This window comes from Salvia miltiorrhiza, chromosome 6, assembly GCF_028751815.1.
Source record: "Salvia miltiorrhiza cultivar Shanhuang (shh) chromosome 6, IMPLAD_Smil_shh, whole genome shotgun sequence".
NCBI classification, from domain to species: Eukaryota; Viridiplantae; Streptophyta; class Magnoliopsida; order Lamiales; family Lamiaceae; genus Salvia; species Salvia miltiorrhiza.
Genome location: NC_080392.1, coordinates 15,153,322 through 15,169,317, shown reverse-complemented (window position 1 = coordinate 15,169,317; position 15,996 = coordinate 15,153,322). Strand labels below are relative to the sequence as shown.

At 34.1% G+C, this 15,996-nt stretch overlaps 2 long non-coding RNA genes across 2 annotated transcripts; one reads left to right on the top strand and one right to left on the bottom strand.

The window, feature by feature from the left end:
- The first annotated feature begins 8,513 nt into the window (after positions 1-8,513).
- Positions 8,514-12,304, top strand: LOC130990125 (uncharacterized). Its single transcript, XR_009090839.1, has 5 exons — positions 8,514-8,775; positions 8,856-9,048; positions 9,128-9,569; positions 9,717-9,905; positions 9,991-12,304. It is a non-coding gene; the product is annotated as an uncharacterized LOC130990125 (long non-coding RNA).
- Positions 12,305-14,857: 2,553 nt separating this feature from the next.
- Positions 14,858-15,664, bottom strand: LOC130990124 (uncharacterized). The gene is made up of 2 exons (XR_009090838.1): positions 15,243-15,664; positions 14,858-15,144 (listed from the first exon to the last, which is right to left on the bottom strand). It is a non-coding gene; the product is annotated as an uncharacterized LOC130990124 (long non-coding RNA).
- Positions 15,665-15,996: the final 332 nt, after the last annotated feature.

Here is a 15,996-nt window from a genome sequence, read left to right as displayed (position 1 = left end):
ACTTATTTAAGAGAACAAATTATATTACATTTCTATAGGCACGATTTGGGTTTTATCCTCAGCATCAGTATTTGCTGTTAGTGATCTACATATAAAATGAAACTGTTATTTAAGAAAAATGACATTAACAAAATCATACTAATAAAAGACATTTAAATAACACTACTCACCAATATAAAAAATACTAACAAACAGACTTCATTTAAATGACACTAGAAATACTTTACAAGATCAATGTCAATCTCAAATCACAAAGAAATTATAACATTACAAACATTAAAAATGACATTGAATATTTTCCTAAATTACTAGAGAGACTTTAAACATATTTTCATTAACAATAACTAATTTTCAAACTAAGCATTATAAAAAACAAAAAATGCTATTACTTATTTAACATATTACCTTTCTGTAGGTATGATTTAATTTTCATCGTCATCATCAATTTTTGTTGTTAGTGATCTACATATAGGTATGATTTAATTTTCATCGTCATCATCAATTTTTGTTGTTAGTGATCTACATATAAAATAAAACTGTTATTTAAGAAAAATGTAGGTAATGATTGGAAAAAGTGTTACTTTTATATAATTATAGTGTTATTTTGTTAATGTCACTTTTCTTAAATAACAGTTTCATTTTGTATGTAGATCACTAACAACAAAAATTGATGCTGACGATGAAAATCAAATCATACCTACAGAAAGGTAATATGTTAAATAAGTAATAGCATTTTTTGTTTTTTATAATGCTCAGTTTGAAAATTAGTTATTGTTAATGAAAATATGTTTAAAGTCTAGCTCTAGTGTGATTTAGGAAAATATTCAATGTCATTTACATAACATACTAGTGTTAGTGTCATTTTTAATGTTTGTAATGTTATAATTTCTTTGTGATTTGATATTGACATTGATCTTGTAAAGTATTTCTAGTGTCATTTAAATGAAGTCTGCTTATTAGTATCTTTTATATTGGTGAGTAGTGTTATTTAAATGTCTTTTATTAGTATGATTTTGTTAATATCATTTTTCTTAAATAACAGTTTCATTTTATATGTATATCACTGACAACAAATACTAGTGCTGAGGATAAAAAGTAAATCGTGCTTATAGAAAGGTAATATAATTTGTTCTCTTAAATAAGTTATAGAATTTTTCTTTTTTATAATTCTGAGTTTGAAAATTAGTTATTGTTAATGAAAATATGTTTAAAGTCTTTCTAGTGTGATTTAGAAAAATATTCAATGTCATTTACATAACATACTACTGTTAGTGTCATTTTTAATGTTTATAATGTTATAATTTCTTTGTGATTTGAGCTTGACATTGTTCGTGTAAAAACTTTCTAGTGTCATTTAAATGAAGTATCTTTGTTAGTGTATTTTATATTGCTGAGTATTGTCAATTAAATGTCTGTGCAGTGTCATTTATTTGTGTTAGTGTCATTTTTATGTTGATGAGTAGTGTCATTTATTTGTGTTAATGTCTTTTATATTGAAGAGTATTGTCATTTAAATGTTTGTGCAGTGTCATTTATTTGTGTTAGTGTCATTTTTATATTGATGAGTAATGTCATTTATTTGTGTTAATGTCTTTTATGTTGAAGAGTATTGTCATTTAAATGTCTGTGCAGTGTCATTTATTTGTGTTAGTGTCATTTTTATATTGATGAGTTGTGTCATTTAAATGCCTATGCAGTGTCATTTATTTGTGTTAGTGTCTTTTATATTGGTTAATAGTGTCATTTAAATGTCTATGCAGTGTCATTTATTTGTTATAGTAAATTATGGAATGTTTAATCGCAAGCCCTTGAAAACAGAGGAAACTTATATTGTTAAGTGTAGAGCAGCTGGTATTTGTGAATTAATAGCTGTGTTAAATGAAAGTCAGTGACAAGTTGTAGTTGAATTAGGATTTGGGGGGATTTTAGAGATTAAAGACATCGGATACATTTCTTGACGGATTATGAGCTGGTTTTGGAGAAATTTTAACAAAACAAGCAGAGTCTTAAACTTTAAAAACTAGAAAACCATCGCCGTTACTTTTAACGACGTTGAGGATATATTCATGATCCCAAACAACGGGCCAGATGTTTTATTGAATTCAAAAGAGGACTCGGACATTTTTATAATGATCCATGAGTTCAAACAAAGATTTAGTTTAAAGGAATCTGGTACTCATGCACAGCTTTTAAAAATTATGAAGGATAATAATGCTTTGAAAGATGGAGGTAATGATTTCAAAAGAATTTTCATCCTCTACATAATGTCTGCATTCCTAGATTCTACAGCAAACCAAAGTGTTGATTTCAGTTTCTTCAAATCATTGACCAATATTGAAAGAGTAAAACCTTTTAATTGGTCTAAGTTTGTATTAGAAAGGATGTGTAGAGAGTTTGACTCTAGTTCCATTATTAGTGAGGGATTTACTTTAGATTTTGAAGGATTTTTATTTTTGGTTTATGTTTTGTTATGCGTGAAATAATTTTAGAATATGACATTGCATTTCTGTTTCCGGCGTCTGTATCTCAATTTCTGGAAAATGTTAAACATGAATTTTTCTATTTGTGTTGTTATTAGTTATGTTTAATATAGTCCAAAATTTAGATAATTTATATAGTAGATTTTGGCTGTTTTTTGATAAAGTTACTTTACCTTTTCAGTTTCATTGTCGTTTCAAATCATTTCTCATAGATGATTATAGCTTCATCTCCAATATTCTCTGTGAAGAATGTATAAACTTTCATATTCTATATTTTCACGGTTTTTGCATAAACATTATATATGAAAAAAAAGTATGAAATTGTTTTCAATTTTAAACTATTCCTATACTCTGTTCTCACTTTTATTTTAGATTTGACTTTTTCTATTTTCAGAAAAAAGATGAAAAATGACCGGTGAAATGCAAATTGTTGTTTATGATCCTAAAGCTGTTGAATCTAGAAAATTAGATGCATCAGGGAGCAGAATTCAATCCAAACTATCAAACAAAACAGAGAAATTGAAGAGAAGACAATCTCAAACATTGAATAAGAAAGGAAAGTCAATATTACACAGAAGTCAATCACTGAGGAAAAAAGAAAACGAAATGGAAGAAGTAGAGAAGATTGTACAAAGAAAGAAAGAAAAGAAGACACCAGTTTCCAAAATGTAGTACTTCTATCATTTACATATATGAAGTTTATTTCTATGTTGAAATTTATATATTATTAATAGTGTCTTTTTATATATAGGAACAAGAAAAGGAAATCAAGTGCTGGAGGTTCAACATATGTTGAAGAAGATGTCAAAAGAAAGAAATCAAAAAATAGTAAACCTTCAGAAAGGTATTACTTTTCAAATTTACATATATTAATAATATATGTATATGTAAAAAATCATATGAATTTATGAATAGTGTCATTTAAAATATTTGACAAGTGTCATTATTATTGTAGTATAATTTATTTCTAATACAATGTTATTTATATATAGCAATAGTTTAATTTTACATAGCATATAGTTTCATTTAGGCTTATTTATGTGCAGGGATTTGATAATCAAATATAGAGCATCTGGGTTATGCGAATTGATTCCCTTATTATCACATGCTCAACGTCAGAATATTATTGATTTAGGTTTTGGAGGTCTACTTAATTTAAATGGTTTGAAGAAAATCCGGTTACAAACAATTTGGATTTTGGAAAAATTTGATTCAACTTCTTGTACTTCAAAAATCTCAGATGACATCTCTATTCCTGTGACATCTAATGATGTACAAAACATTTTTCAAATTCCAAATAGTAGTCTTGTTAAACCATGAACATGACACTTCCGATGTCTACAATTGGATTCATTGTTTCAAACATAAATTTGATTTAACCCAGAATGGAACTCATAGTGAGTTACTGAGAATTCTGAAGCATGAAGACTTGAGAAGAGGAGGTGAAGATTTTAAAAGAATTTTTATGTTGTACATCTTCTCATCCTTTCTTGCATGCACAGCAAACCAGTCGATAAATTTTACCTTTTTCAAATCTCTGATTGATGTTGGAAAGATTAACACCTTGAACTGGTCCAAATTTGTTTTAAAAAGGATGTGTAGAGGCATGAGACCAAATTCCACTATTAGTGGATGTCCACTAGTTATTGTAATTCTTTACTTGCAACATTGCAAGTGCAATGGTAAAAGTGAACCTTCAAAATTGCCCTTGATCCAACACTGGACATCCCAAAAACTAAGGTCCAGATTCGATGATCAGTTTGCACTTGATAAATCTGGTGATGTTGATTGGAGTGAAGAATTATATGCGAAAAGTGGCAAACCACAAACTGGTGGAGAAGAAAGGAAAGAATATGAAAATGTTCAAATGGTGGAAGAAAATGAAAGGTGTATAAGATTTCCTCTTCAAGTTAATGACAAGACAGATCAAGAAATCAAAGAAATGGCAAAACATGTAAGTTATTTTGTGGTACAAAGCTCATAAATAAAATAATATATGTTTTCATATTTTTTACATGATGTTTTATTTAATGTTTTATAGTCCTTGCATGAGACTGCATTGTTATTCAAAAGGAATATGAATGTTATACAACATTCACATGTGCAAAGATCGAAGAATTTGAAAGAGAAGAGTGCAAGCATGCCTGCATGAATGATATTATCATCATTTAATGATGACATTGTCAAGCACATTGAAAGCATCATAGAAGAGTATGAGAAGATGAAGAAAAACTTGAAAGAATCTGGTAATCAATCATAAATGTAATGATATATTAATTATATTAAACTATACAATAATAAATTTTTTATCTTTTAGGAGATTTTACAGATAAAGAAGGAGAAAAAGAGGAAAGCAACATGGATCATGAACATGAAAAAGATCAAGGACAAAGTGAAAAGGAAGATCAAAATATAAAGGAAAAGGAAAAAGGAAATGTGGAAAACAAACAACAAGAAGGTATGTACAAAATGATTAAAGGAACTGATTTTTGAGAATATATTTTCTAGACTAAACATCATATAGTATTTTTTGTTTGGCTAACATATTAATAAAATATTTATATTTTAGAAGAGAATATGGAAAAGGGTGAAAATGAGCCATTGGTACAGAGAAAGAAGAGGAGAAGGAGAAGGAAAAAAGGGGAAGAGGAAGACCAAGAAAGAAAGAAACAGGTAAACACAAATACAAATCTACTAACTTATTATATGAATAACACTGAATAGTCTTGTTATACTTAACTGCAGAGAAAAAGAAAAAAGAGGAAATGCATCAAAAGAATATACAAGATGAATGAGAAAATGAAAGAAATCAAAAAGAAGAACAAAAGCAAGATGGCAGAAAGAAGCAAAGCGATGAACAAGAGAATGTGGAAAAGGGTGAGAATGAGCCGATTGGTACAGAGGAAGAACAGGAGAAGGAGAAGGAAAGAAGGGGAAGAGGAAGACCAAGAAAGAAAGAAACACGTGAACACAAATACAAATCTACTATCTTATTATATTAATAAACTGAATTAGTGCCCGATCGAGATCAACCCACCGAAACAACTAACAAGTGTACACAATTCTCAAATAACGTGTTAGGCCATAAGAGAACCTCGATCGATTCATGAATTTCGAGCCTTAAACAGAGCAGAGTGCACATAAATATTTTATTGGATAAACAGTTTGCATTTTATTAAATAAACAATTTGCATTTCATTGAAACATTTAGAGCTTAATAACTCAATCATACTTTATACATTTGGAAAATAAGCCCACCTGTATAGGCAAAGCCTGTCGTTTAATCATAACTCTGAATCGAAAAAGCAGCGCTAATCCTCCTGACCCACAAAGCCTACAAGAAATCTATTCTTAAAAGGTCTCCTGAATCTAATCTTAAGTCATAGGGGAAGTGCTTAACATTCTATGATTCATCACGTCGAATTTCCAAAATTTAAGTCATAAATATTTGAAAACTAGTTTTCTCGAGTCGAGGACACCAACAATATCCTTACTCGATTTTCTTTAATAACGAATGTATAATTAAAACCAATTAAATCATAAATGCTTTTATTGCATGATGCAAATGCAATTTCATGTCATGCTCAACACATATGATAAGTAAATACTTAAAATATGCACATAATAATAGTATAATATTATTATGAAAATTGTCTTTAAAATAATTAATTAAACTAATTTATAAGTCTAATTAATTAAAATAATGCAGCCCTTTTTAAAAAAAAAATCTGCATAGCTTAATTAAATAAAATCGATTGGGCTCAACACTTCAATTAATAGTCAGCCCAAGATTTTAAGTAAATAAGGGCCCAACTGAGAATTAGAAAAAAAAAACGGCCCAAGCTAATTAAATGAAAACTGGCCCGATTAACCGAGGCCCAACAGCATGAACAGCCCAACAGCCCTAATCCCCCTTTCTTCTCCTACCTGCCGCTTCACACACAAAAAGGTTCTCTCTCTCTCTCTCTCTCTCTCTCTCTCAGCACCAAACTCGCCCTCTCTCTAATCTCTCTCTCAGATGAGATCTGCCCACCACAATCCGGCGAAGCAGTCCCTCCCGCTGACCCTCTTCTCCGGCGGAAGTTAGCAGCACCGCCGCGTGCACTCATGCTAATACCTCAACATTCTCAACCCTTTTCTCTCTCTTAACCAGATCTGCCACCGCGGTTCTACCTCCGGCGGCCGCAGCGAGCCACGGCCGCTGCCCTCTTCGATCTCCTACGAGCAAAAACAGACGGCCACAACCGCCATCCGCCGACTCCGGCCTCAACTCCCTCAACCTATATCTCTCCCCGCCGACCTCAGCAACAAGGCCCCGCCTTGCCGCCTCATCTCTTGGCGACGACAAGGACGCCGCCACCTCCCTCTCATTCCCCTGCTTTAGACAGCTAACGGTGGAGCCGCCAAAAGAACCACCACCAGAACAGCAATAGGGCCGCCCGCCGGAGCTCTAGGCTCAGCCTCCCCTGACTGACTCTCTCCTCTCTCAGAAAACAGAGCACGCTCACACACAGACGACAACGACTCCCACCCGACAACATCAACGACTCAAACACAAACAAGTTCAAGACTCCGACTTTTCTCTTTTTTTCAAAAACATGCTTCAAGACTTCTCCTTCTTCTTCGATTTTAAATCAATTCTTTTCATAATATAAAAACATCAATGCCCTTTGTTTAATCACTTATGCGTATGTTCAGATGGAAAGGAAATCTTGATGATTTTCACATATGCACATGTATATTATATACAATACGTATGTGAATGAAATGGGTTGTCTACTGCTTTTACAAAAACTTGAAATCTGGAAAGGTTTGCTGAACTAGAATTTTGGTGCTATATTCGTGAGTGAAAATATAATGGGCAAATGAGTTCATATGAATGAAATGGTTCGTAGATGAAACCTTTAGGAGCTTTCGGGTTGAGCTGCTGAGAATCTGTCGGTTTGATTTGCTGCTGTAAAATTGAACTTCCGATTTATTGAATGGTGAGAATGCCAAACTTGCTTTAGTTTGCTTGTTGAAAATGTTGTGGAATGAGTGAAAGAAAACTTTGGCTGAATTATAGCTTTGCAAAACAGATGGCTTCGCAGCAGAGAAGCATGGCCAAAAGTTTATTGGAAAAGTTAATTTATGTACTTGATTGATAAGGCATGACATGGTAGTGTGGCTGACAGGGTAAATGAGTGTAAGTGAATTGAGTGTTGATTGGGTAAATGAGTATAAGTGAGTTGAGTGTTGATTGGACAATTAAATCCTATTGGATAAAATTATCGAAACTGTAATAATCAGTTCAGCGTTTGCAAAATAAATAGCTCGTGTAAATGATAAATGCTCAATTTAAATAAATATGCGATGCATAATAATTTAAATAACATAAACTTTTAAAAATCATTTTTGTTGGAATTAAAGTAAATTCATTTTTTTTTAACGTGAATCATTTTAACTTCTAAGTTCAAAATGATTCTAAACTTAGCTAGCGAAATAGGGGGTATTACAGTCTTGTTGTACTTAACTGCATAGAAGAAGAAAAAAGAGAATAGTGTCAGCTGTATAGGTGGTTAGTCTCACTTGCATGCAGTGTAATTGTCAATCCAATATAGTGTTACTGTCATTACAAGATAGTGTTATTTATATAAGGTTATCATCTCATTTCTACAATATCTTACAATTTATAGTATGATAATTTCTTATTATTTTTTTACAGCACCTGACAAAGAGGGAAAAAATGATAATGATAGTTTTCATTTGTGGACTCAGCCAGACAACGATACACAACTCGATGACGTAATAACTAAAGTATGTGAGTTTGCCAGAGGACTTGAACAAGGTATAATTCCTAAAATGACTAAATACTAAATCCATCAAAATTTTATTCATCAAATTTGTGTTTATTGATTATTTATTACATACATTACTATAAACAAAAAAACAAGCGACTATGGAAGTTGATATTGATGTTGCTGAAGTCAGTGCATTAAATTTCCCAGCGAAAGAAGAGGTGCTGAAATCAGAAATTTCAAAAAGACAGAGTATGTACAATGTAGTGTTATTTCTATATAATTATAGTGTAATTATTAAACACAAATAGTGTCTGATTTTATATAGATAACATATTTTATTTTTTCGCATACGTTGATCCTTTGAGAGAGATCGATTCATTCATTTGGCCAATTGCCGAGAATAACCCATTCAGATCGGTTATAATGAAAAAGAATGCGAAGATCTTTTCGGATTTGACAAGAATTGAAAAGGATATTTCTGATTATTGTTTCTTTCAGCATAAAAAAAGCAATGAGTAAGTACAATTTAACTATTTAACTATTATATACAATTATTAATATTATTGTATATAATAACATTTTCTTTGTTTTTCAGAGAAGAAAATGTCTTTCTTTATAATCGGAAGTTCTATCTATCATTCATTGCTATTGCAAGCATGAATGATAAATGTTTCATACATTCTGGGTTGTTGGATACTTGGGCTTTGTTGTTGAACAAAGCTCAAGAATACAGGGCAAAAATCGAAGACAATGACACAACTAAATTCTATTTTAGTATTCAACATTCTGTAAGTAATTTTACAATTATATATAATATAAATTCACTATATATTATAATTTTATTTATGACTTGTGTTTTGTGTCAAGGTTTATCTTCAAAATTTGTTGAATCTGGACAAGAAGAAAAATTGTGAAAAACAAATGCAAGCACTCTTACTCAAAGAGTGCTGGTCATACTGGATTTCCCATATGCAGATGACACCCCATGCCCTCAACACACAGATGGTAATTATAGTTTATTATTTCATTATATTCTGCTGTGTGTGATAGTTTAATTTTTCATTGTGTTAATTATATAACTTCAAAGTATCATTAGTTTTATACATAAAGTCATTTGTTATAAACGATTTTGTGGCTTAATGTTATCTTCTATTATTTTTTAACATTATAGGTTTTCTTCCCAATTGGGCATCAAGGACACTTTTTTGGGTGTGTAGTGGATTTTGAAGCTGGTAAAATACATTACCTTGACAATCAAGAATCCAATGCAAATCCTGCAACATCAAACTGGAAGCTTGTTGAAATAGTGGTAAACATGAATATTTTATTTTGAATGTTAAGAATATATGTTTATATATATTAGTGATAGATGATACTGCCATTCTTAAACAATATAATGTCACTTCTCAAACACTAAAGTGTTTTTTGTTCTTGTATATGTTCATCTTTTATATAGAAGGAAAACTTTGTTGTGTACCTGAGAGAAATAAACCATCAAAAGGCTGAGGAGTTCACATCATATCCAATTGAAAATGTGAAATTTGCATGGGAAAACAAGTCGATAAATGTTGATTGTGGTATGTTCTTGTTACACCATATGGAGAACTTCTCAGGACAAGTTTATCAGTGCAAGATACTTAATGAGGTAATTTTACAACTCATATTATTAACATAATAAAATTTCTTTGCTAATTGTAATTATAATTGTTTCTTAATTCTATTATATTCAGATTTCGGGGCGCAGAAAGCTAAGATGCAAGTATGCAGCACGGATCATACTATCATAAATCAATGAGATGAGGGAGTCTGTCCTTGAAGAAGTTAAGAAATTTGTCTTAACCTGAAACTGGTTTGAAATTTAAGTTTTTGATGGATTTTGTTGTAATATTTGAAAATATTATAAACCCATTTGCATTCCTACTGTTAATTAGTGATGTTGGTTTTTCATATACAATATGGGGATTATGTCGTTGTTTTGGTAATTATGTTGTTATTTTGAAATCCTCAGACTCTGATTTTGCAGGATACAAAATTGATCGCAAATCAACTTCGGGAATTTGTCAATTCCTAGGCAACAAATTTATCTCTTGGTTTTCGAAGAAACAAACTTCAGTTGCCACTTCTACAACTGAAGCTGAATATGTTGCTGCGAGAAGCTGTTGTTCACAACTCCTATGGTTAGTCCAACAACTGAAGGACTATGGGATTGAAGAAAATGAAGTCCCAATTTATTGCGACAGCTCCAGTGCTATTGCAATCTCACAGAATCTAGTTCATCACACAAGAGTCAAGCATATTGCAATCCGACATCACTTCATTCGTGATCACGTGGAAAAGAAGAATGTCTCTGTTGAATGGATTTCGACCGCAGTTCAGAGAGCAGACTTGCTGACCAAAGCTCTTCCTGAAGATAGGTTCAACGATCTTTTTGGAAGGATCGGCCTCATCAACCCTGAAGAATGATGTTGTTTTTGAAGATCTCAACTGCAGTCACAATGACTGTTGCTCAGCCAACTGATGCTCCTCAACTGCTGACGTGGCAATCAAATAAGATGAGTTTTCATCTGAAGGGGAACTTATTCTTATAAGTCAACCAGAAATAGTGGTATCGACTGACTACAATGATCAGTCGATCAGTAAGTATCTTCAACTTACCCTGTGAAAATCAGTTAACTCAGTTATGAGTCTTTGATAGTCTTCAAAAACCTTTCTCTAACTGATCAGTTTGTTTCAAAAACTTTAACTGATTATTGGAAAATGAAATATCCATGAAGGACAAGTACTTTTAAGAAGATTTAAAAATTGCTTTAACTTGTCCTGATCCTCTACTTAAAGTGTTTCCAACCTTTTTGCCTCTGAAATAAAAATCTTGAAAATCTCATTGATTTGACAAAATGGAATGATTTTTCTTACCTTTTCAAGCTTCTGTCCTCTGCAGTGACGCCGGACGTGAAATTTTTCTTCAAAAAGATTTTAGGCACCTTTTTCGAAAATCTTTTCATCCTCTGTCTTGGTAATATAGTCTATATATGCATCGATGTCTTCAATTGTTTTCTTCATCAACTAACTGCTCTCCACAGTCTTCTCTGTGAGAATTTCATGCTTTCAAAAGTTGCAGAAGAATTTCGTTCCGATCAAGGAGAGTTCAATGACAACGAAGTCATGGAGTGGAAGAATGACGCTCACACACTTGGTCTTAACAGGACCCTTCCACTGGATCTCAACGTCTCTCCGACGTCAAGCTTGTTTCTACCCTCACTTATATCCAGCGACACGAGTGCCTGGCGCCAAGAAGCTTCTAAGCTTCAGGAGGTTGTCAAGCTTATTTCACATATCTTGCTCACCTCCATGGCATGCAACAACAACGAGCTCTCTCTCGTTGTCTGCCGGCATCACAAGCCGCACATGGCCCTTTCTTCAAAGACCTCGTGCCGGCAAATCGACAGTGTTAGTCCTCTCGACTGTCACTGATTCGATTTTTCCTTCTCACACCCCTCTTCTGTACTTTCCCTCTTTCTCCAACCTAGTCCCCTCTCTCTTCTTCATAAGCCTTTCATCCTCTCTCTAAGGCAGCCTCCTTCACCTCTAAGGCAGTCTCCTTCACCTTTTCGTCTCCTTCACTTCTCCGTCTCCTTTCTCATCTCCCTTCCCACTGGCGTCTTCCTCTTCTGCATATCTGGACTCACCCTCTTCTCAAATCCTCTCACGAGTTTCTGAGACTAGGAGTTGGGTACCATCTGATCATAGCTTCCATCATCAGTTCTCTTTTTTATGTTTCCAAAAAGGGGAAAAGTAGAAGTCAGAGAAAAACCTTCTCAAAGTTGGTTCTCTGCATCTTCTCGAAAGACTGAAGATGGTAAAGCAAAAGGATCACCAGAAGTTTTAAGGATGATGTTCCAGTAAGACCTCAAGTCAATGGAAAATAAGTGTGAAAGGAACAAGCTTAGGAACGTGAAGATGAAGATGAAGATCAAAGAAGTTCAAAGCGCAGACAAGCAGACCGCTGGAGTCCATGGGTTTCCATGTGTTTTTGTTTTTCTTACTCCCTTGTATGTTTTGCTCTGTACCTCAACTGATTTCTCATCAGTTATTTTCTGTTAATGAAAAGAACTTCTTTTTTATCTCAACCTGAAGATAATAACTTTTTGTCCAGGCTCTAATGCTTTTTAGTTTTGTCTTCGTTCAGTTTCTTAGATCTGTTGTGTTCTTCCTTCAAAGTGCAAGTTTTAGGTTATTTTGTTAAGGGGGAATAGTATTCACCCTGTTTAATAACTTGTGCTTTGAGTTCAGTCTTTTTTCTTGCTTAGAACTGTTGTGTGGTTTTGGCATCATCAAAAAGGGGAAATTATTGGGAACTTAATGAAATATCCTAATCCTAGTTTTGATGATACCAAAATTATTAGGTTTCAATTGTAATAGACTATAACTGTTCGAACTCAAGTGTTAGAGTTCTTTCTCTAGTTTAGTTGCTGCTCAGAAGACTGAAGATTGAAGAATGAAGGACTGGAGACTGAAGATGCCGACTGATGTAACGATTCAGGCAAAGTCAAATATTGACATTTGACTTATCAGTCGAAGGATCAGTTTCGACTGATTACATAATGCGCGCCACGTGGATTCAGCGGACTGATACTAAAGTCAAGTATCAGTTAAACATTCTTCCTCGGACTGAACCTCCAACGTTCAAAGGAAGCCACGCACTCCAGAAGTACAGCCGCATTAAATGCAGAGATTTCAGGATCGTCCTTTCTCTACAGAGGCCATTCCTTTTCGGTGATTACCTTTTCAGAGATGTCGCATCTCATGCTCTTCAAAGTAGCTGTTCTCACCAAACAAGGAACCTCGAAGATTGAAGCCTCAGCCCAAGTTCAAATTACTCTCTAACGGAAGAAATCTTGAAGATCATCTCCGCCAACGGATCTATTCAAGACGTCTCCTATAAATTGCGCTCGAGGATCACTTCAATCTTCACCGATTCAACGACATAAGCTGAAACGCTGCCGAATTCGTTACTCAGCAAAACCAAGCCTCCCCAAAGTTTGAATCGAAGAAGAGAATCACAAAGGCCAAAAATCAGTCACTGCTGATTACATACATTCTCTTAGAAATTAGGCAAATTTTGTATATCCAAAGCCTAGGTAAAACTGACTGCAAAGAACTTGTTCTTTGTGGTTTAGTTGGCAAGTTTTCAAACCTCTCTTCAACGAACCGAATTGCGTGTTTATGTCGAAAAGGAGTTCAGACCAGTGTTCTATCTCCGTGAGATCTTAGTGCTCAGTGTGCGCTAGGAGTGAGAAATCCAACCCAGTGTGTTGGTACTGAACCTCGAAGATTGAAGCCTCAGCCCAAGTTCAAATTACTCTCTAACGGAAGAAATCTTGAAGATCATCTCCGCCAACGGATCTATTCAAGACGTCTCCTATAAATTACGCTCGATGATCACTTCAATCTTCACCGATTCAACGACATAAGCTGAAACGCTGCCGAATTCGTTACTCAGCAAAACCAAGCCTCCCCAAAGTTTGAATCGAAGAAGAGAATCACAAAGGCCAAAAATCAGTCACTGCTGATTACATACATTCTCTTAGAAATTAGGCAAATATTGTATATCCAAAGCCTAGGTAAAACTGACTGCAAAGAACTTGTTCTTTGTGGTTTAGTTGGCAAGTTTTCAAACCTCTCTTCAACGAACCGAATTGAGTGTTTGTGTCGAAAAGGAGTTCAGACCAGTGTTCTATCTCCGTGAGATCTTAGTGCCCAGTGTGCGCTAGGAGTGAGAAATCCAACCCAGTGTGTTGGTACTGAAGATAGGATCTTCAGTCGTCTCGGTTTGTGTGCACCCGCAAGCACACGTTCAGGTTTGCTGTGCACCCGTAAGCACACGTATCGATTTGCAGTGCACCCGTAAGCACTTGCCCAGTGAAGTTGTTGGTCTGATCAACCGACCGTGGATGTAGAAAGTATTTTCCGAACCACGTAAAAATCTCTGTGTTATTTACAGCTTTCAGTACTTACCTTCTTACTTGTGCTCTTACCTTCATAAACTGAAAACTGATTAATTGCAAAGAGAAACTTAACTGCTGACAACGTGTTTAATTTCACAGGCTATTTCAAAACAAAAGTTTTCCGCTGCGTGTGTTATCAGTCTAACTGATCTATCTTCTGATAGTCAGTAAGATTCATAACATCTCTCTGTTTATCAAATTCGACTGAAGCCTTACGTGTATCAGTTAAAGTCTTTGACTTAACTGATAACTCCTTACTGAAGAGTATTCAGTATCAGTCGTCAACCCTGTTTTGACAAAACTCTTTTCAGTAAACATGTTGAGTCAGTTTGTATTTGAAGTTTCGTTTTAACTGAACAAAAATAGCCTATAGGTGTATTTCCCCCCTCCCCCTCCATACACCTATTCGAGACCCTCCGGACCCAACATTACTTTATAATTTATCCCAAAAAAAATTAGTAAAAGTAATTGTGAGTTAATAAAAAAGTTGTGGCCCATTTTTTACTTTAATTGCAACTTGAACATGCCTTTACTTTAAGTTATAAATCTGCCAAAATTCAAACATGTTGCCAATTTTAACATCTCATAAAAAGAATCACTTGAATCATTGATGTTTTTTCATTTCAAAAAGTGAGCAAAAATTTCTATCATCTCAATACTCCAATAAATCCATCAGCCACAGCACAAGAACATGCAATAATCAGAAAGGCAGGGACCCAACAACATGCAATAATATGAAAATCCATCACCCATAGTACAAGAACACAGTAAAATGGTAGGATCTTACCCAAAAAAGTCGGTAGCAAGATCTTCAACATAGAAATGAGTAGGTGTATAAGCCACCAACCAATCTTCGAACACAACTTCGTCCCAAGATTCCTCACATATTCCTCACATAGTAAAGAACATGAATTAAAGTTAGAAACAACAGATACAAAAGAACTGTTTGTAACCAGATGAGAGATGGTACTCCTTACATGGATTTGGGAGGGGCGACGATAGATCGAAGCCCTAGCCACGAGTGAAGCCCGAGCGAAGGGTGAATCCAGAGTTCTACCATATTCAAGCGTAGCTTCAATCTTGTCCAAGCCGAGGAAGGCCTCTCCAGAGTCTGATAAAGGCAGTGACCATGGGAAATCAAGCTCCGGCACCGAGCCATCACTGCAGCGCAAGATTGAACGAAGAAGAAACGACGACATAGTATTTTGGCCGCGATAGAACAAATTGGAGCAAAGGATTAGGGCCGCGATAGCAAGAGAGATAGAGCGGTGCAAGACGAGAGACACAAGGCGACGCACGGTGGAAGATCACCGATTAGATTTTCGGAGGGGAGATATAGAGCAGCGCAAGAGGAGAGAACCACATGTGGAGATAGATAGAAAGAGGCGTAGGTGGAATTAGGGTTAGAGTAAAAAAATGGTTTAAATAGAGAAGATTAGGGATTTCTTTATTCAACCCTAATTATTTATAAAAAAAAATAAAAAAGGCTATTATGTGTGACAATTCAAAGAGGAAAATAGGTCATTATTTATGGGACGAAGAGAGGATAACAAAAAGATATTTATATGATGGTAGATGAATTCAAGAAACAAACAAGATTAAAAAAAATAATTATTTTCAAAAATAATAAGGTGATCTTACTATTTCTAAAAATAATTCTACTTATATATATATATATATATATATATATATATAGAGAGAGAGAGAGAGAGAGAGAGATTGGATAACACA